This window comes from Anopheles merus, unplaced genomic scaffold, assembly GCF_017562075.2.
Source record: "Anopheles merus strain MAF unplaced genomic scaffold, AmerM5.1 LNR4000107, whole genome shotgun sequence".
In the NCBI taxonomy this organism is placed as follows: Eukaryota; Metazoa; Arthropoda; class Insecta; order Diptera; family Culicidae; genus Anopheles; species Anopheles merus.
The window spans coordinates 42,025-63,441 of NW_024427687.1; positions in this window are offsets into that span (position 1 = coordinate 42,025).

Here is a 21,417-nt window from a genome sequence, read left to right on the forward strand (position 1 = left end):
TATTTAAGCAATACTCGATACAAACCGTAAAGGAAATCGCGGATAAAGCCATTTCCGGTTTCGAAATCATTGCATACACTCCGCCGAAATGGGTTACAGAGCAGGAAGAAATACATAATATTTTGAAAAATTATCACATGTTACCTTCGGGAGGACATGTTGGTCAATACCGATTGTATTTAAAAATACGAGAAAAATTTAAATGGAGAAATATGAAAGAAGAAATTAAGGATTTTGTACAGGGATGCGAAAAATGTAAACAAAATAAAATAATGAGACACACAAAAGAAGAGAGCGTAATTACGACTACGCCCATGAAACCATTTGAAGTGGTATGCATAGACACAGTGGGCCCTTTACCAAAAACACAAAAAAACTATAGGTACATTGTAACGATGCAGTGCGAGTTAACAAAGTACATTGTTCTCGCTCCAACACAGAATAAAGAAGCGAACTCAATTGCAAGGGCTATGGTAGACAATTTTATTCTGAAATACGGAAAATTCCTTGAGATGAAGTCCGACCAAGGCCTTGAATATAATAACGAAATTTTAAAGAAAATAGCAGAGATACTCGAGGTCAAGCAGACTTTTGCAACCGCATATCATCCACAAACAATAGGCTCTTTGGAAAGAAATCATAGAACATTAAATGAATATCTAAGAGCATTTACGAATGAGCATGGTGATGACTGGGATGATTGGGTAAAGTTTTATGAATTCAGTTACAACACAACACCTCACACAGATACAAATTATACTCCGTATGAATTGGTATTTGGAAAAAAAGCTAACCTTCCACAGGATTTACGGAGTAGTAATATTGAACCAGTGTACAATTATGATGCATATTATAACGAAATGAAATACAAATTGAAAAAGTCAAATGAAATAGCACGTAAAAATTTAATTGAGCAAAAATTAAAAAGGCAGGATAGTGCAAATGTCAATGTGAAACCGTTAGATGTAAAGCAAGGAGACGCGGTTTATTTAAAAAACGAGAATAGGAAAAAGTTAGACCCAGTATACATAGGCCCATATACAGTAGTAAGCTTTGATACATCTAATTGTACAATTATGAACAAGGCTACAAATAAATTGAGCACGGTACATAAAAATAGATTGATTAAGGGATGAAAAGCATACGCTTTTCATTTTTGAAGGGGTGAGGTGTAGCGCCCGATAGTTAGGCAATTAGTATAATACTAGGAATAATCAATTATAGTAAGCAATTATGGTAGCGATCGTTTATGGTATGGAAGGATAGGATAGGAAGGATAGGAATAATTATAGCAAGTAAATTACATAAAAATGCATTAGCTAGATAAGGACAGAATATAGGGCATATGATAGAACAGGATAGGGAGATAAGCTAATAGCCACATAAGATATGTTTAAGATAAATACTTTTAGCCAATAGAAAAACGTAGGGTAAATTTTGGCGCGAAAAGGAGTAGTATAAATAAGAGTTAGGAATAGGAATTAGGTCATTAAGGAAACTGTATACTAAGAGGAAACGCTGCCCGAAAATACAAAGACTAAAAAGTATTTCTAAATCGGTGTAGTTATTTCGAGTTGGATGTAAAGAAACCTTTGTCCACCACACCCCATTGAGGGATAATACAGGCTCTCCCATCCAACTGCTATTCCGACACGTCCTCGTCGTGCAGAGTGGTAACATGTGCCTCCACATATCCAAGCTTGGGTACACGGGCTTGACCCAACCCCTCGGGCGGATGGTGGCACATGGCGAACCAGGAGGGGGGTGGGTATCCCTGGAAACTGGGTGCCTGAACGTCGGGGGGGCAACCCGACGCTAAACAAAACGGTCACGTTGGCGCGGGGCCAGTCACCCAGTCCCATGAATCAACGACTACGGAAAGCCACAGAAGTTTTCGAAACGGACATCCCGATACCGACCATACGCAATGCCCCCGGACTACTCTGAAAATGGGCTCATGGAACGTACGCACTCTAAGCGAAGCCGGAGCCTTGAAAAAACTTGATGATGCCCTAGCCACACTGAGCATGGACCTCGTAGCTTTACAAGAGATTCGGTGGCTAGGGAACGGTGTGCACAACAGGCGTGGTAAGCATTGCTACGACATATACTACAGCTGCCACGACCGCCACCGCGTGCTCGGAACGGGTTTCGCCGTAGGTCCCCGGTTGAAACCCGCAATCATGGATTTCAAGGCTATAAACGATAGGCTATGCACCCTGCGCATGCGAGGCAAATTCTTTAATATAAGCCTCATAAACGTTCACGCCCCTACCGAAGATAAAGAGGAAGAGGAGAAGGACCTTTTTTACGGCCGCCTCACTAGAATCGTAGATGCATGCCCCAGGCATGACCTCATAATCATCCTGGGGGACTTCAACGCAAAAGTCGGTAGGGAGCCAATGTACCGCCAATACACTGGCTGTCACAGTCTGCATGAGCACAGTAATGATAATGGTAGTAGATTGGTCCAGTTCGCCGCAGCGAACAATCTGGTTGTAGGAAGTACCAAATTTGCGCGCAAAAAAATCCACAAAATTACATGGGCGCACCCGGGTGGAGAATCCTTCAACCAGATCGACCACGTGTTAATAAGCCGCCGACGACAGTCGAGTCTGTTAAATGTCAGAACATATCGAGGAGCCAATATCGATTCCGATCACTACTTGGTTGGCTTAGTGATACGTTGTAGAATCGCCCGCCCCCGCGCCAATGGGGGCGGAGAGAACACGCAGCCTCGGCTCAACACGGACTCTCTAAGGGACATTACTGTCCAACAGGAATTCAAAACCGCTTTAGAAGAGTCTCTACTACCAAAAGACAGATACGAAACTACGAGCGAGAGGTGGAACGCTCTAAAAACAAAAATAATAAACTGTGCAAGAAATATACTCCCACCACGTCGTGGCAACACCAAATCTGGCTGGTTCGACGATGAATGCAGACAAGTAACCGAACGTAAGAATGCTGCATACCGAGCAATGCAGCAACGGCATAGAACGCGGGCATGCGCAGAGGAATATTCACGGCTTAGACGCGAAGAGAAACGAGTTCACCGCTCCAAGAAGCATGCTTTGGAAGAGCAAAACATGCGGGAACTCGAGCAAACCAGAGAGGCGTACGGACCGACACGAAAGTTTTACCAAGCGATAGCAGGTCACCGAAACAACGTTGTACCTAAGGTAACCTGCTGTCGCAACAAGGATGGAGATCTGGTCAGTAACCAGCCAGAGGTCCTCTCGCGGTGGGCTCAGTACTTTGATGAACTACTCAATGACCAGTTTAGCGAACAGCTAGAAGCGCCACTAGCAGATGGTGACATGCTACTTCCACCTAGCATAGAAGAAACACGAAAGGCTATACGTCGGCTGAAAAATAACAAGGCACCCGGAACCGACGGAATTGCAGCCGAACTGGTCAAGAATGGAGGTGCACGACTAGAAAACGAGATTCATCAAATTGTTACTGAGGTGTGGGATAGCGAATCGATGCCTTGTGATTGGAATTTCGGCATCATCTACCCCATATACAAGAAGGGAGATAGGTTGGACTGCAACAACTACAGGGGTATTACGGTGTTGAATACCGCCAATAAAATATTCTCCCTGATCCTTCAGGATCGCCTTGTCCCGCACGTCGAAGAGATAGTCGGAAACTATCAAAGAGGATTCCGAAACGGAAAATCAACCACTGATCAGATCTTCACCATGCGGCAGATCTTGGAGAAGATGGCTGAATACAGACACGACACATACCATCTCTTCATTGACTTCAAAGCCGCATATGATAGCATAGCCAGGGTAAAACTGTATGACGCTATGAGCTCTTTTGGAATCCCGGCCAAACTGATAAGGCTAGTTAGAATGACTATGACCAACGTCACATGCCAGGTGAGGGTGGATGGAAAACTCTCAGGACCTTTTGCTACCACCAAAGGTCTGCGCCAGGGGGACGGGCTTGCTTGTCTCTTATTCAACCTGGCGCTAGAGAGAGCCATCCGTGACTCGAGGGTGGAGACTACGGGAACCATCTTCTATAAGTCAACCCAGATCCTGGCATACGCTGATGATATAGACATCATTGGTCTGCGGCTCTCCTATGTAGCAGAAGCCTACCAAGGGATCGAGCAGGCGGCAGAGAACCTCGGATTGCAGATAAACGAGGCAAAGACCAAACTGAGGGTGGCAACATCAGCGGGCCCGCCAACAAATAATCAGAATCTACGTAGGCGTGACGTGCAGATAGGTGAACGCACTTTTGAAGTCGTCCCACAATTCACCTATCTTGGGTCAAAGGTCAGCAACGACAACAGCATGGAAGCTGAGTTGCGCGCAAGGATGCTGGCTGCCAACCGGTCATTCTACAGCCTGAAAAAGCAGTTCACCTCAAAGAACCTGTCGCGACGGACGAAGCTGGGACTATATAGTACCTATATAGTACCAGTACTCACATACGCCTCTGAGACATGGACACTGTCCAAATCTGACGAAACCCTCTTAGCCGCGTTCGAGAGGAAGATGCTCAGAAGGATACTTGGCCCCGTATGTGTGGAAGGACAATGGAGGAGCCGCTATAATGACGAGCTATACGAGATGTACGGCGACCTCACTGTCGTACAGCGTATAAAGCTCGCCAGGCTCCGGTGGGCTGGCCATGTTATACGCATGGAAACGGACGACCCAGCCCGTAAAGTCTTTTTAGGCCGTCCACAAGGACAGAGGAGGCGTGGTAGGCCCAAATTGAGGTGGCAAGATGGCGTGGAGGCGTCCGCCATTAAGGCCGGGATAACGGACTGGCAGACGAAGGCGCGAGACCGTGAGCGGTTTCGGACACTCCTGAGGCAGGCCAAGACCGCAAAGCGGGTGTAGAGCCGGATAAGTAAGTAAGTGAGTAAAGGTTTAGCTTTTTTATGCTGGTAAGACATTTGTTTTCCGCTAGGTGTCGCTACAGTATTGTTTACACGAGTGTAACCACAAGCTAACCCGGGAAGCGCGATGGTGGGCTGTTTTGTCCCTGCCAAAGAAATTATGCTTACGCTTTCATTTCGCGGCAAACGCATTTTGTTTGATTTTAACACGGCTTCTATGCGTATCAAACGATCATCGTAATCATCGCGTACAACGGTATTATGCACAATTTCGTCGTGTGTGACTGCTGCGTCTTCTAATTGGCATTGCACAGTTTCCAACTCGATGGAAAGCTGTTCGATTTTTGCAATGAGAGGGTCGATCTGCATTGCATCCCGTTCTGGGTAAAAGATTATGAGAAACTTTTCGTAATCCGGTAACATCGCTAGCAACGCTGTCCTTCTGGACGATAGGATGCGTTGTTAGGTTGCCATAGTTCGGTTTTGGGATGACGCTAAATTTCGCGAACACAGTGAGCTCGGTCGACGGTGTTGCGACTAAAGCAAAGTTACACGCACAATAATCACAAATATCGTGAGAATCCGTAAAATTATTTCAACCAGATTCCGTCGTTATCCTGGTCACGGCACCAATGTTCATTCTTACGATTTCGGATTGTGTTTTCTTTCGTGTTTCGGTGTAACTTTTCTAGCGTTTTATAATTACCGGGTGTTGTTCCTTGTATTGCATAATTAGAAGATAGAGTTTATTTCAAGCAATTCACTTATACTTATAAACTAATCGATCGTGCCCGAACGCTCCGAACTCAACGAATGGTCTTCGTGTTTCGTTAAACACGAATCAACTGGCAGGGCTTCCGTGCCTAAGCCTGAACAGTCTCCATTGTCGGAGTTGATGGCACAAAAACAAGTGGTAGGTATCAAATACAAGCGGTAGTAAAATCGCGAATAAATAATTTCACAACAACAATGAATTTTTTAGTTTTGAAAAAGGTTGCTAGTGACGCACCAATTACACCAGTACCAGTTCATTTTTGCAATGTACCGGCTTCATATCAACTTGCTGATCCTCATTTCAGCACACCAGGGCGCATTGACATGATCATTGGGGCAGGACATTTTTATTCATTGCTAGGTCCAGGAAGACAAAATTTACCAAACAACAACCAACTTGTTGAAACTGTGTTTGGATGCATATGACCGGCAATATTCCATCGAAACATCAAAACGAAGTTACATGTCACGTAGTAACCATGCATCCCACCATTGAAGAACAAATAGAACGATTTTGGAAGATAGATGAACTTCACAATTCAAGTTATAGTCTCAAAGAGAAAAAATGCGAAAACCATTTCCAAGAAACAGTTTCCCGCGACCACAATGGTCGATATATAGTTGAAATGCCAAAATATCCTGATATCACTCAAATGCTTGGTGATTCTAAAAACACAGCTATGCGCAGATTTCAACTACTTGAAAAAAGATTAGAAAGCGATGCACATCTCAAGGCTCAATATCACAAGTTTATACATGAATACATAACGTTGGGACACATGACTCTAGTCCCAAGAGAACGGTAAGATTGTTCAGGAGCATTTTATCTTCCCCACCATCCTGTGCTGAAGGATTCTAGCTCTACCACCAAGGTCAAAGTTGTGTTTGACGGCTCTGCCAAAACCAGTACCGGTAAATCACTGAACGATGCATTACTAGTAGGGCCGGTGGTACAGGAAGAATAATTGACATTAATTATCAGATGTCGAAAATATGAAACAGCACTCATAGCTGACATCGAAAAGATGTATCGGCAGGTTACTATGAACCCAACTGATCGACACCTACAGAGAATTTTGTGGAGATTTGACAACTCTCAGCCCATTCGAACTTATGAGTTAGGAATCGTAACTTATGGCCTAGCTCCTTCCGCCTTCTTAGCAACACGTACTCTAATACAACTTGCCAATGATGAAGGTGATACGTATCTCAAAGCTCGTTCCGTGATAAAAGAAAACGTATACGTAGATGATTTGTTAGCAGGAGCAAATAACATCCCAGAAACAATTGAATTACGCAATCAGCTGAATGCTTTGCTACAAAAGGGTGGCTTTATCTTTCGCAAATAGTGTTCCAACGCTCCAGCAGTATTAGCTGACCTACCATCTGGCCTTGTTGCCACATATTCTTCCGTCAATTTTGATCCAGATGAAAGTATCAAAACCTTGGGCATATGCTGGGAGCCTGTATCAGACAAATTTCGTATCAACATAAACAATAATATAAACAAGAGCCCTTATACCAAACGAAAGGTTCTATCAACCATAGCACAACTATATGATCCACTTGGATTGATTACCCCTATAACTATACGAGCTAAAATACTAATGCAACAATTATGGCTATTGAACTTGGATTGGGATTCAACAATTTCCCCATCATTACAAAATTCATGGGCAGAATTTCTCGAGCAAATCCCTACACTTACTTACTTTCGAATTGATCGTTTTGCTTTTCAACCACACTATGAACAAATTGAAATCCATTGTTTTTCCGACGCTTCTGAAAGTGCTTACGGTGCGTGCGTGTATGTACGCACAGAAGACAAACACGGTTTCGCACGCGTAAATTTACTAACATCAAAATCGCGAGTTGCTTCATTGAAACCTTTAACCATTCCACGATTGGAATTATCTGCTGCATTACTTGGAGCTAGACTATTCAAAAAGGTACAACATGCATTAGATATTCCACTTGACACATGCTATTTCTGGTCAGACTCTACTGTTACTCTTGGTTGGCTAAAAGCTACTCCTAGAACATGGAAAACTTTCGTAGCTAATCGAGTAGCTGAAATACAAGAACTAACTCATGGCTTCCAATGGCAACATGTTTCTGGCAAGGAAAACCCAGCTGATATGATATCTAGTGGAGTAGCGGTGAATGAATTCCTCGGTAGTGATCTATGGCGGCATGGTCCCTCCTGGCTTCGTGAACCCAAAGACTCTTGGCCCTTGCAAACCACGGATAACAACCTCATCGTAGAGGACGAACGAAAGGTATCTGTCCTAACAACTCAAGTGACTGAAATAAATCCAATATTTCAACGTTTTTCTACACTACAACTATTTCTTCGTACTTTTGGTTTCTGTTTGCGATTCATAAACAACACTCGCAAATCAAATAAAAGAATATCGCTAAATTTTCTACTGGTAAGGAGATACAATATGCTAAACGAGCCCTATGCAAAATGGTACAAGCTACTCAATTCTCTGTTGAACTACAGGAAATGGAGGGTTAGCTAAGGTTTCTTCTATTCGACTTCTTGATCCATTTATTGGCAACGATGGATTAATACGCGTTGGTGGCCGGTTGCGCCATTCTGATCTGAGCCACGATGCTAAGCATCCCATCCTCATGCCAGCTTTCCATCCTTTCACTCGTCTTCTAATCATGGATCATCACCTGAAAACGATGCACGGCGGAGTGAGCATGACATTATCATCTATTCGTGAAGAAATATGGCCATTGAACGGCATGAGAGCCGTTAGAAGTGTAACTCGTACTTGTTTTAATTGTGTAAGAGCTAATCCCATCCCAATAATCCAACCTTTTGGTCAATTACCAATATCACGTGTAACAATAAATGAAGTTTTCTCCTGCGTTGGTGTGGATTATTGTGGTCCACTTTATTTGCGTCCATCTCAACGCAAGGCTGCATGTCCAAAAGCATATGTATGCGTATTTGTTTGTATGAGCACCAAGGCTGTACATTTAGAAGTCGCAGGGGACTTGAGTACCACCACTTTTCTGATGGCCTTGGATCGATTCGTATCACGACGAGGAAAACCGAAAAACATATACTCAGATAATGGTACCAATTTTATTGGTGCAAAGAATGCATTGCATGAAATTTATCAATTACTTCATAAAGATACTAATAAAATAACTAATCATTTGTCTAACGAACACATTCAGTGGCATCTAATACCACCACGTGCTCCTAATTTCGGTGTACTTTGGGAAGCCGCAGTTAAGGTAGCAAAAACTCATCTAGTTCGGCAGCTTGGCACAGCTCAACTTTCATACGAATCCATGTGTACTCTATTAACAAAAATTGAAGGATGTATGAATTCAAGACCACTTTTACCACTCTCACAAGATCCAAATGATTTATCACCTTTAAAACCATCACATTTTTTATTACTCACAGATCCCCAGGCATTGCCTGAAACCGATTTACAGCATATACCAACTAACCGACTATCCCACTATCAATTCATACAAAAGTTATCTCAAAACTTTTGGCTTAGATGGACCAAGGAGTATTTAACATCATTGCATAATCAACGTAACATCAGCCGTAAACAACATAAACTTTCCATAGGCAACTTGGTAATCATGAAAGACGATCAACTACCTCCATTGAAGTGGCCTTTGGCACGCATTGTATCATTGCATTTAGGACCTGATGCTGTGGCACGAGTAGCTACCCTTCGGACCGCTTCTGGAATCATGAAAAGACCAGTCTCCAAGATATGTGCCTTAGAGTGCCACAACGAGGAATAAATTTTGGGAATTGTTCCCAAAAGGTGGCCGGTATGTTCGTTCCCGATTGTAGCACATCACTACCATTTTCCCGATTGTAGCCCATCACTACTTTCGTGGATCGCTACAAATTGTTCGACGGGCCGTCGATCGTTTCGACATCACGCAAACCATTAAAAAACATGCATTATAAATAAAGCAGCAAAGCCAAATTACTCTCTTGTCATTCAAATCCTCTAGCAAGCAGCACACTTCGCTCATCTCAAAAACAACTCCTTGGCACACACCAGTGGCACAGAACTCCAAGCAAAACCACCCAGCTTGGTAACACAAAAAGCACACAATCGGCTCTTTTCAGAGCCACCGATTCTTTATTAAGAACATCTCAAAAAAATACAAAACACAACGTAGGGTTCTGTACCAAACAATAGTCTTTGGAAAAACATTCGACGAACATCTGAAAAACTTGGAAATTATTTTGAATACATTACGAGAAGTCAATTTTAAAATACAGCCAGACAAATCAGAGTTTTTAAGAACAGAAGTTGAATTCTTAGGATTCATTGTTTCAGAACATGGCTTGAAACCAAATGAGAAAAAGATAGAGAGTATCTTAAAATACCCCGAACCTCAAACTATTCGAGAACTTAGATCATGTTTAGGACTGTCTGGATATTACAGAAGATTTATTAAAAATTATGCAGCTTTAGCAAAACCTTTAACAAAACTTTTATGAGGGGAGGATGGCCAAGGCCACTGCAAAATTACAAACAATCAATCTAAAAAATTTCCGATAAAATCAGATGATGATGCCAAACGCGCTTTCAAAACTCTTAAGGAAGTTTTGTCATCCGATGATGTTTTAGCATACCCCGATTTTGATCATGATTTCATTTTAACTACCGACGCTTCTGACAAAGCAATCGGAGCTGTTCTTTCCCAGAACGTTAATGGTGTTGAAAAACCAATAACTTTCATATTTAGAACACTATCAAAAACAGAAGAGAATTATGCTACAAACGAAAAAGAAATGCTTGCTATAGTTTGGGGTTTACATTCTCTACGTAATTACATTTACGGTGCAAAAATAATAATATTAACAGATCACCAACCTTTAACATATGCAATGTCATCAAAAAATAACAATGCAAAATTAAAGCGATGGAAAGCATTCATAGAGGAACATAACTATGAGTTAAGTTACAAACCTGGGAAAACCAACGTGGTACCGAATGCTCTTTCACGCATACAAATTAACTCACTAACTCCTACACAACACTCTGCCGAAGAAGATGATCTTTCTTTTATCCCTTTTACCGAAGCTCCAATTAATGTTTTCCGAAATCAATTAATTATTCAAAATGGTACTATTAGTTCCTACGAGTTTGTAAACCCCTTTCCTAAGTTTAAAAGACACACTTTCAAAAAACCACAATTTTCAATCGATTTCATAAAAGATAAACTTAAGAGATTCATGATACCTGGTATAATAAATGGCACATGCACTGATGAGCCAACCATGGGGATCATTCAAGAAACTTTTAAAAATCTATTCAATATATCAACCATGAAAGCAAGATTTTCACAAACTCAAGTTCAAGACATTTGTGATCAAGAACAACAGATAGAAGAAATTCTCTAGATAGAAAAAAATCTATTTCCCTTCCATGAAACAAGATAGAACAATATGTTAAAAACTGCGAAACTAGCAAAGTAGAAAAATACGAAGAAAAATACGAAAGTAGAAAATACGAATACCCCCTGAATACATACCAGTTAAAAAACCAATCCCAAAATATTCGGGAGAAATTGTTCATGTTGATATATTTGCGTATAATGCAAATTTTTTATTCATCTCGTCAATGGACACATTTTTAAAATATTTGAAATTAAAACCAATTAAATCAAAATCCATAGCAGACGTTAAAGAAGTACTGCTACAATTATTATACGATTGGAATTTGCCTAGACAAATTATATTTGATAACGAATGTACATTTGTATCGAACGTCATAGAGCAGTCCATACTAAATTTAGGAGTATCCATTTTTAAGACACCAGTGAATAGATCAGAGTCAAATGGACAAGTGGAACGTTGTCACTCCACGATCAGAGAAATCGCTAGATGTACGAAAGGTTTGAATCCAGACATGAGCTTAATTACCTTAATACAACAAGCCGTGTATGAGTATAATAATACTGTAATGGGTATGGCGATAGTTACAGTCGCCATGTACTATGTTCGGTTTTAGATACGGTACATACTGTACTTGAGTTGAAGTGGAATAACACTTCTTTCGTAGCGGACTTTTCAGACACTTGATCGTCCAGGCGATCATAGAAACCTTTAGGAGGTTTTCCTTACTGGAAACGTTGGAGTTTAGAAGCCTTACCTTAGGTAGGGGGACATAACTAAACTCTTGAAATAAGTTGGAAATCGAAGTATTAGGAAGCGTAATGTCCTATCTGGGCAGTCCGAACAAATCTGACTTGCCACGGTCGGAATCTGTTTTATTTATACTCAATGGGTTTCGTACATTTTTGTTTTGGAATGTGTTTTTGTCCTAATTAAAGGTTATTGATATGAGGTGCAATTCATACTTTGTATTGGAGTGAGGTGTCTGTCAATTTTTGCCTATGCGGCGCTCTTAGTGTTTTTACAAAGGTTCTGAAAAGTTTCAATTGTTCTAGCCAAGGCACGGGTGCGTTGGTCGATCTTTGCCTACGCAGCGCTTTTAGCGTTAAGTTGCTATGCGTTCTCAGTTTATCTATTTTGCTTCTGTTCGATCTCAAATGACCTGCGGTTCTACCACAGTGCCGGATTATGGCAGCTGACGTTTTGTCATTCTTGTGGGTCTAGGGAGCTACCGCTGTGAAAGGGGGACCGCCTTTTTGGAGGCACTTGTCACGAGCCGAAGCAAAGCGAAGCACGCATAAATGGTGTGAATAAAGAAGTGAACTTTACTTTCCAACAGAGAACAAACGATTGATTATTTCGTGTAAAAACAATTAAAATATCACAACGTAAGGACTTTCACGGAACAGCTTCAGGAACGCTTGAATTGCTTTGGTTGCGAGTTTCGGTTGTTTTCGATGAATGTGTCTCAATTGTTTTTTCTATGAACGGTATGGTCTAGGTGTGTTGCTATGGTGTGGATTGATTTGCTGATGTGTTATAATCAATGTGTCGCAATGGTGTGATTTGGCTTTACGAAGTGTGTTACAATGTGTCTATAGCTGATAGTGTGTATTATAATAAGTTCTGTATAGCAGATATGCTACAATACTATTCATTCTTTTACAAAAGAGACTACCAGAAAAGTATATATTGGAGAGCAATCAGAAGAACTTTCATTTAGAGGTAAAACAAAATTAAAAGAAAAACTTGAGAGCAAAAATTAAAAAAAAATAAGAAAAAAATGAAAAGATTAAAGATGATAAGTACCAAGATTATGAACCGAATCAATTTGCGTATGAAAAAAATAAATCTATGAATAAGCGTGACAGTCGTTATAAGACAGTGGTAGTTAAGGAAAATCATCCTACTTATATAACAGTTTCGAACAACCGAAAAATCCACAAAATAAATTTAAGACAAAATTAATGATATAATTATGATTTCATTAATTTTCTATAACAGAACCGCGTTTTTCACACTTTATGTGTTCTACAAGCTAGCATAAATATTCTCGACTTAACAAACAACCCATTGGCTATTGTTCCGTTAGGGCAAGCAAAAATTAGGATCCGATACTTGAGGACGATTCATCCAATTGATCTTACTGAACTAGAATAGATAATTTTTCGAGTTCTAGAAAATAGCACAAACACTACAGGAAAATCCCAATTGCAAAGTTTAATTAATTTGAAGCTCGAAAAAATTAACGCCACAATTTCAAAGATAAGGCTACGTAGACTTCGAACGAAAAGATGGAACAGCATAGGTACTGCCTGGAAGTGGATAGCTGGCAGTTCCGACGCAGAAGATCTAACGATAATCAATACCACCCTGAATTCACTCATCCTACAAAACAACGAGCAGCTATTAATCAATAATGGTCTCAGCAGAAGATTCCAAGAAACAACCAATATTGCTAATCATGTTATCGACCTTCAGAATAGGATCCAAAGGGAACATCAAACCGAGATACAACAGATCATTAAGAAACCAAACCTAGACGCGCTACAACCCCATATACAAACTCTCCAAGAAGCCGTACTAGCCGCTTAGCATGGGATACCGAATAGCGAGCTACTATCAATAGAACACTTAAAAACCGTTGCAGAATTTCTGGCACAAAACGGCATTTACTATACATCAGTTGAAGAAATGTTGACACAAGCCACAGCACAAGTTACCATGAATTCAACACACGTGATATTTATGCTAAAGTTTTCACGTCTATCCTATGAAACTTATGAGTACAACTATATCGACTCTATCATACAAAATGATAAGAGAATCTTAATCAAGCATAACTACATAATCCGGAATCTAACCCATATGTTCGAATTACCGCAACCCTGTATCGATCAGAGCAGCCACCAGCTTTGCGAAAGTAAAGATCTGGAAGAGCCTTCACGCTGCATACGACAACTCGTACAAGGGGAGCATACAGAATGTATGTACGAAAAGGTGTATTCAACGGGATTAGTTAAACACATTAACAATGCGAATATTCTATTGAATAATGCCACTGCCGAAATTTCATCCAACTGCAGCAATATAAACCACATTCTTAATGGATCATATCTCATACAATTTCACAACTGCAATATCTTTATTAATGGAGAACTCTTTCCCAGCACAGAACTTTCGATAACCGGTAAACCATATATATCAACCCTTGGCCTTATCGCTAAAGAAGACGGCATCAGAGACGAACCTTCAATTGAACATCTTCGAAACATAACATTGCAGCACAGAGAGAAACTACATACCAACAGCCTAATTAATAATTCCCTCACATGGAAACTTCATATCTTTGGGTCAATTGGGCTAACGACAATTGTCCTGATAACAATAGCAATTTTCTATTTCATTACCAGTATAAGAAGAACGAAAATAAGCCTCAACATTCCAACGAACAACACCAACCGACATGATGTCCACAACATAGAAACCTTTGTGAAAAAACCCACAACATTCCACGATCTCAGCAGACTTTGAGGGCAAAATCATCTAAGAAGGGAGGAGTTAGACCGACCCGCTAGAAACCAGACTGCAAGCTGGCATTCCACACCGGCTACGAGCAGACGAAGATGAAACGCTACACCGGCCACGAGCAGACATCGACGACATGAGCAAGAAATGCGACACGCAGACCGATCGTGAGAACGGACCAATGCAGCCAGCAACCAGCGGCCTAGTTAGAACTTTAGCTTGTTAGGTTTAGTCAGTCGAAGCCTAGAATCAGCCAGATATAGTTCATAGTTTAGCTTTAGTCAGGAGTAATCCTGTTTATGTAAAATAAAAAATCTTTTTTTTATGGCCAACCGGTCTAGATAAAGATTAACTCGACACTAATATAATTCTTTGATACCTCTTGCGAATTATAGTGTATTATTATTTCCAAAACTTTGGCGCTTGAACATATTGACATATGCGGGACTATCCCAAACGAGTACGATATGAGAATGAGGATGATATGAGGAAGAGCCTGGTGAAGTGTGGCTCGAATGATTTGGCTCACTTCCTTAGAACTGGTGATGGAATTCCATCTGAATTCCCAGGAATGAAACTCATTTTTATTTTTAGCAACGCATATTCTACAATTGCTGAGTTAAAGTGTATCACAGGTACGAGAATAAAATTGTAGGGAGTATTGCAAATCGCTTCATTACACATGACTTGGTCAAAAACACGAGGATGGAACGCATCACAAAAGCGTGTGGCAAAGATTTCGCTGATATCGGACTCAGTAGTTATTCCTTTGTATGTTATTTCAGTGATTGTTTTTGATTGCGTTTGGAGTCAACATAGGGCCAAAACGATTTAAGACAGCGTTATAGATATTGTTGAACTCGCAATTAAAAATTTTGCGAGCAATTAATAATTTTGTTGATACCGCTGCTGAGCTATGTTTTTACGTCTTTTCATTTCGATTAGCAAACGATTAGACCAAAGTGATTTCCGCATTTTCAATATAAGGTGTTTATCTATGCTGTTGATAGTTTCATTTAGGTTTTGAATAAATACGGTCACTACGCCGTCCATCGATATATTATGCATATACAGAGAACTCCAATTGGTATTGCGTATTGCGGATTTGAGTGAGGCATAGTCTGCTTTTTGAAAATTTAATCGTCGTTCTACACTTGTAACTGTCGGTTGACTGTTATTGTTATCCGGCACTACAACCACTTTGCGGTCTTGGCCTACCTCAGGAGTGTCCGTTGCCACCTCAATTTGGGCCTACCACGCCTCCTCTGTTCTTGTGGACGGCCTAAAAAGACTTTACGGGCTGAGTCGTCCGTTTCTATGCGTACAACATGGCCAGCCTACCAGAGTAATGCTGCTTGCTCCGTCGCAGCGCCCAACACCGGTGCTTTACACCGAGTCGGGTATTTTTTTCCTTCGTCGACCGGAGAGTGCCTGTGCTTAATAGTCAGCGATTCGAACGCGAACGAGCGATTCTGAGGTTTGTGTTCGAATGCGCTTACTTTATTTAGGTTCTCATCTCTTATATGCTATTTAGTCGCTGACCGCATATAGGTCAGCTAACTGGAACTATGACTTATTTGATAACAAGTTTTATTTATACTTAATGCGACTTATACCTTTTTTTTGTTAACGAAGAGTGAGCGTATTCCATCCCCCTCTCCGACTTACTCAACCCGGTCGGTACGCTGTGGTGCGTATTACTTTATGCGGAGTCGTGTGTTCGGTTGCACCCTGGTTCACGACGCATCTTCTGCGGTGATCTGGTCTGCTGATTCTGCTTATTACGCTGCTTTCCGTGGTGTGACGCGGTCCCTGTGATCCTATCGCCCACACTTCGGGTGGGCAATGGGGGGTCTGCATCGTTGGTCACCACTCCAAGCACCTACCCACAACATTCCACGATCTCAGCAGACTTTGAGGGCAAAGTCATCTAAGAAGGGAGGAGTTAGACCGAACCGCTAGAAACCAGACTGCAAGCTGGCATTCCACACCGGCTACGGCTGTGATCCTATCGCCCACACTTCGGGTGGGCAATGGGGGGTCTGCATCGTTGGTTACCACTCCAAGCACGTAAGACAGTTCTCCTGAAACGAAATTTTGATAGAGGAAACATGAAAAAAGAACTAAAGAGAAAAGAGATAGAAGAAAGCTGAAAATAGAGGAGAGAAGAGAAAAGGAAAGCTGGTAAGAAACGAAAAGAAAGGAAATAAAAGATTAGTATCTTTCCAGCTTACGGTGGCCCTTGTGGCACGGGTTGTTGCCGTGCCGCAGGTCCTGAAGGACCGCCATTTGCATCCCTCGCCCGCCGTCTGGCCCGCCTGTGTCGCATTGCCGTTGGTGGATGCTCAACATCCCATCTCGCTTGGAGAGTGCAGAAGATTGTCCTGGCGGCAGCGCGGACGGCCTCCAACGTATCGCTGCGGGCGCACATTTCCGAGACAATGTTTTCCATTGTTACTTACTGTTAAAGTCGACTTCCCCATGCTTGCGGCTGACCCAGAGATTAATATCTGGAATCAGCCTCCTCGTCTTCAGTCCTGGTGCTCCTGGTTGCCCTGCACCCGTTGTCCACTGGTCCTGCCAGCGCCTCATCGTCTCCTCCCGTTGCCGCTGTCCGATTGAACCCCACCACTCGCTACCTTTTCGTCGTGACAGCGGATATCCTCCTGCATGAGGAGGAATAACGGGGTGGTGTTGGCGACAACGCAAGCGGCATCATATGAAACGGTCTGGAAAGCGCTGGCGACTCGGAGAGCCCCTGGTCGATGCGCCCTTTGGACCGATTTGCGATGGGTCTCCTTGTCGAGCACCCATCGCCCCCAGGTGGCAACTCCGTATCGGATGATACTGTTGCCGACGTTTACGAGCTGTCTCCTACTGCGGCTCTTAGGATCACGCTTATTCGGCATCAGGCAGGTCAAGGCATTCGTAATCCGTGAAGCCTTATTGACCTGGAGAGGGTAGATGCCGGATGCGGTGCTGTTTGCGGCAGAGGTACACTCCCAGGTACTTCAGCGTTTCCGTAGATTGGATCAAGTGACCGCCCGCTTGTAATTCTGCGAGATGCGGGACATGATGAGTACAAAAAATCATGAACCCGGTCTTTTGGTGGGCAAGTTCCAAGCCGACTCCTTGCAGCCACCGCTCGATCCTCTCCAGGTTAGCCGTTGCTAATGCGCTGACCTGTTCCGTGGTCCTTCCCAAAAATGTGAAGGCCACGTCGTCAGCAAACCCGATGATGTCCGCTCGTAGTCCTTCGAGCGGTAAGCGGAGTAGGTCGTCATATATGACGTTCCACAGTGTTGGTCCTAGAACCGAACCCTGAGGAACGCCAGCAGATACAATCCTCGACACTACTCCTTCATCCGTATCATAGTGGAGCATTCGGCCAATAAAATAGTTCCGCAGCAACGGCTGTAAATTAGGCGGAGTGTTTTTACGCTGCAGAGCTTGGCCGAACGCTGTCCAGTTTGCCGAGTTGAAGGCATTCCGGACATCCACCGTTACCACCGCACAGAGACGATCCCTCTTTCGCTTTTTATCAAGAGCGACTTTCCCGTTATCCATCACCCGAGTGATGGCATCCACGGTCGAACGCCCTTTAAGTAAACCGTATTGGGCATCCGAAAGTCCCACCGTCGACTCCAGGTGGGTTGTCAGCTTCCCCTGAATCAACCGCTCCAAAATTTTCCCCAGCACACTCAGCAGACAAATCGGCCGGTATGACGAGGGCTCCCCGAGTGGTTTCCCCGACTTGGTAAGCAGCACCAGTTGCTGCCGCTTCCATGCATCGGGAAAAGTGCCTGCTTCCAGTAGCTGCTTATAGCTTTTGACAAAAACGGCAGGAAAAGCCAGAATTGCTGCAGCTGCAGCCATATTCGTAATGTTGACGTCCCCCGGAGCTTTCTTGGGGTTGAGTGAGCGGGCAATCTCCTTCAACTCTTCCGCCAACTCCTCCTCCGAGACCGGATCCAGCAGATCTCCACCTCGGGTCACTCCATCGGGGGACGCTCGGGAAAGAGCTCATTCACGATGAACTGGAGTTTATTAGCATCCCATTCCATTGGAACCCGATCTCCTTCCCACTGCTACATGCGGATTTGGTACGCAGGGCCAAAGCCGTGCGGTTCCAATTGTTCCGGCAGATCCTGCTTTTGTTGGTCCTTGCTGAGCTTGATGGCCCGTTCCAGGGCAGCGCGTGCGTCCGACTTCAGTTGACGCCTTTCCTCGCGCTGCTCCTCGGTTCGGGCCCGGTTGAACCGCCGTTTCATTCCATGAAAATGGCTGCGCAACCGATCAATCTCGGACGTCCACCAATAAACTGGATGCCGGCCCTGTCGCCTTGGGGATTGCCTAGGCATGGTGCCATCACAAGTCACCGTAATGGCCTGGGTCAATTCCTCCGCCTTAGCAACATGCCCAAAAACGTCCTGGTCCCTCAAGATTTCAACGAACAAATCCTTGTCGAAGAATCTTGTGGACCACCTTCCCCCATTCTCTGCTGAGTGTCCCACGTCATTGGCGCGCTGTCTCGAAGCTCTGCCGACCACAAACTTAATAGTATTTTGGTCACTTGGGGTTTCGTCACAAACGCGCCAATTATTGTCCCCTACCAAAGAGGGGCTGCAAAAGGACACGTCCACTATAGAGTTGCGGCCATTTGCCCCAATCCAAGTGCTCTGGTTGCCCTGGTTCAGAAGAACCAATCCCAACGCAGCCGCTGCGTCCATCACAACTTCCCCCCTAGATACCCTTTCCCCATCGTTTGGCCTCCGCTCCATCCCCCATGCACCCGACCAGGCGTTCACGTCACCCCCGAACACGGTGTCCCGATTCCGTGGGAGCACAGACGCAATTTCGGTCCATTTGCGTTTGTACTCCTCAACAGTCAAATCTGAACCCACGGGTGGTAGGTAAACGGAGCAGAAAACAATTCCCCGCATCTCGCCCACAACGAAGTCCTCGCGTTGGTTGTCGATGATGCGCTGAAAAGGATAATCTCCAACTGATACCACTGCTACCCTGCCAGTGGTATGGGTAACACAATTGCTGTTATTACTCGGCACCTAATAGGGGTCCGAGATAATCAGAATATCACAACCCTCAGCACGAGCACTTTGCAAAAGCAAGTTTTGAGCCATTCGGTCATGATTGAGGTTCTGTTGGAACACTCTAATCATGACTGGGCTGTGGGACTACCTTTCCAAAATAGCGGCAACTGCGCTGGCCCAGCGAGTGCCCGATTGCATCCGGGCCCTGGCATCCCAAGCACTTCCGCTCCCTAGTGCACGGTCCCTCGTGCTTATCTTCTGCGCAACGGTGACATTTGCTATTACGGGCCTTGCCACGGAAGCGGGCTGCAGTATGCCCGTATTCGTAGCACCGGTAGCATTGCCGCCGGCGTTCCAATTGCCGAAGCCGGCAGCATTTGCTAAAACCAACCGTGTATTGCCTCGCAAGGGCCTGGTCGGACACCGCTATTGCCGGGCAATCGAAAAATGCGACCAACGTACCGTAATGCGTTTTTACGGTCGTGATTTGGTCGCTGAAAATTTCAAAGCCCAACGCAGCACTCATTTCCGAAGAAATTTCTTCGGAGAAAGTGCCAGGCGGAATGTTGGTGCAGTTCACCCGCACTGAGGGTGTCCGCGGACGGCATTTGGCTTTGCCCTCAAGAGCCGCAGACACCTCTCTCCAAAGGGTCATCGTTTCCTGGTGCGACAATGGTGCTAATTCCAGGAGTAGATGACCCTTGAAGTTTGTGCAAATTCGCTGCACATCTTCCTTTTTCACCGTTTCCCTAAGGATTGGCATCAATGCGACATGTACCTATGGTTTATGAATTGCGTGAAGCTACTTCCTCGTTTGAACCGTGAGAACGGTTGACTACCTGTTTATGTTTGTTGGGTTTCTGAAGCGCTCGCTATTGCTTGAGCCGTGTTTAGCTTGAACTTTGTTTTAACTTGAAGTGTTTTACTTCGCTACATCCGCATACATTGTTTTTCTTCATCATTAGGTCGTACGCAACATTCCGGCCCCGTAACTTCTCGTGAGAGGTTACGCTTCTGTTGTTGCCTTGAATGGCGGAGGACGTTGACGTATTCTATTACATCTTTTAATCGCAAAAATCGCAACTATAGTTAATGATATGAGCGCGAGAGTTGTTATTCGGCTTAGGATTTTTATCTACTGTTGAGGAGTACTCTTGGTGCTTTGCTACTTTTTCTAATTTCTCTATGAACTTTAAGCCTAGTACGATTGCTCTTTTCGGAGCGTGTTCAACTAGAGCACCAGTCGATTGAACGCGTTTTCCTATCCTTAATTTGCACCGTTTTTTCTCTAATCATATGTACCGGTCGGATTTCTATGTTTGTTGCAAATTGTTCTGATTTGGGGGCTGCTAACGTTTTTTGTTTCAAGAAATCTGGACCATCTAGTCATATCGAGTGCCCCTGTTTAAGTTTCGTAGCTTCGTCTGCTGGACTGTCCTTTGAAGCTACTGTAGCATCCATGCTATCGCGTACCCGCTTGACGCATGAATGCTAACAGCAGAGTAAAACACTGCACATGCGTCCCGTGCTTTACTGCACACGCATTTCCGTGTTTTACCATGGTGGTCGCACCACCCAAGTAGGAAATAAACAAGGAAGACCTCCAAAGTAGGTCATAAATAAGGAAGAACAATTAGCATAAGAAACGCATTAGACCTTAAGCAAAATATTGTAAATTGTAAAAGCCCACCAGGAAGGCGACCCTCTTGACAAACATGCGTTTGTCAAAGCGCATCAAGTTGCGAAAGAGAAAGTTACGAGCGTAAACATCTGGTGAACAAATGTGCGCTAGC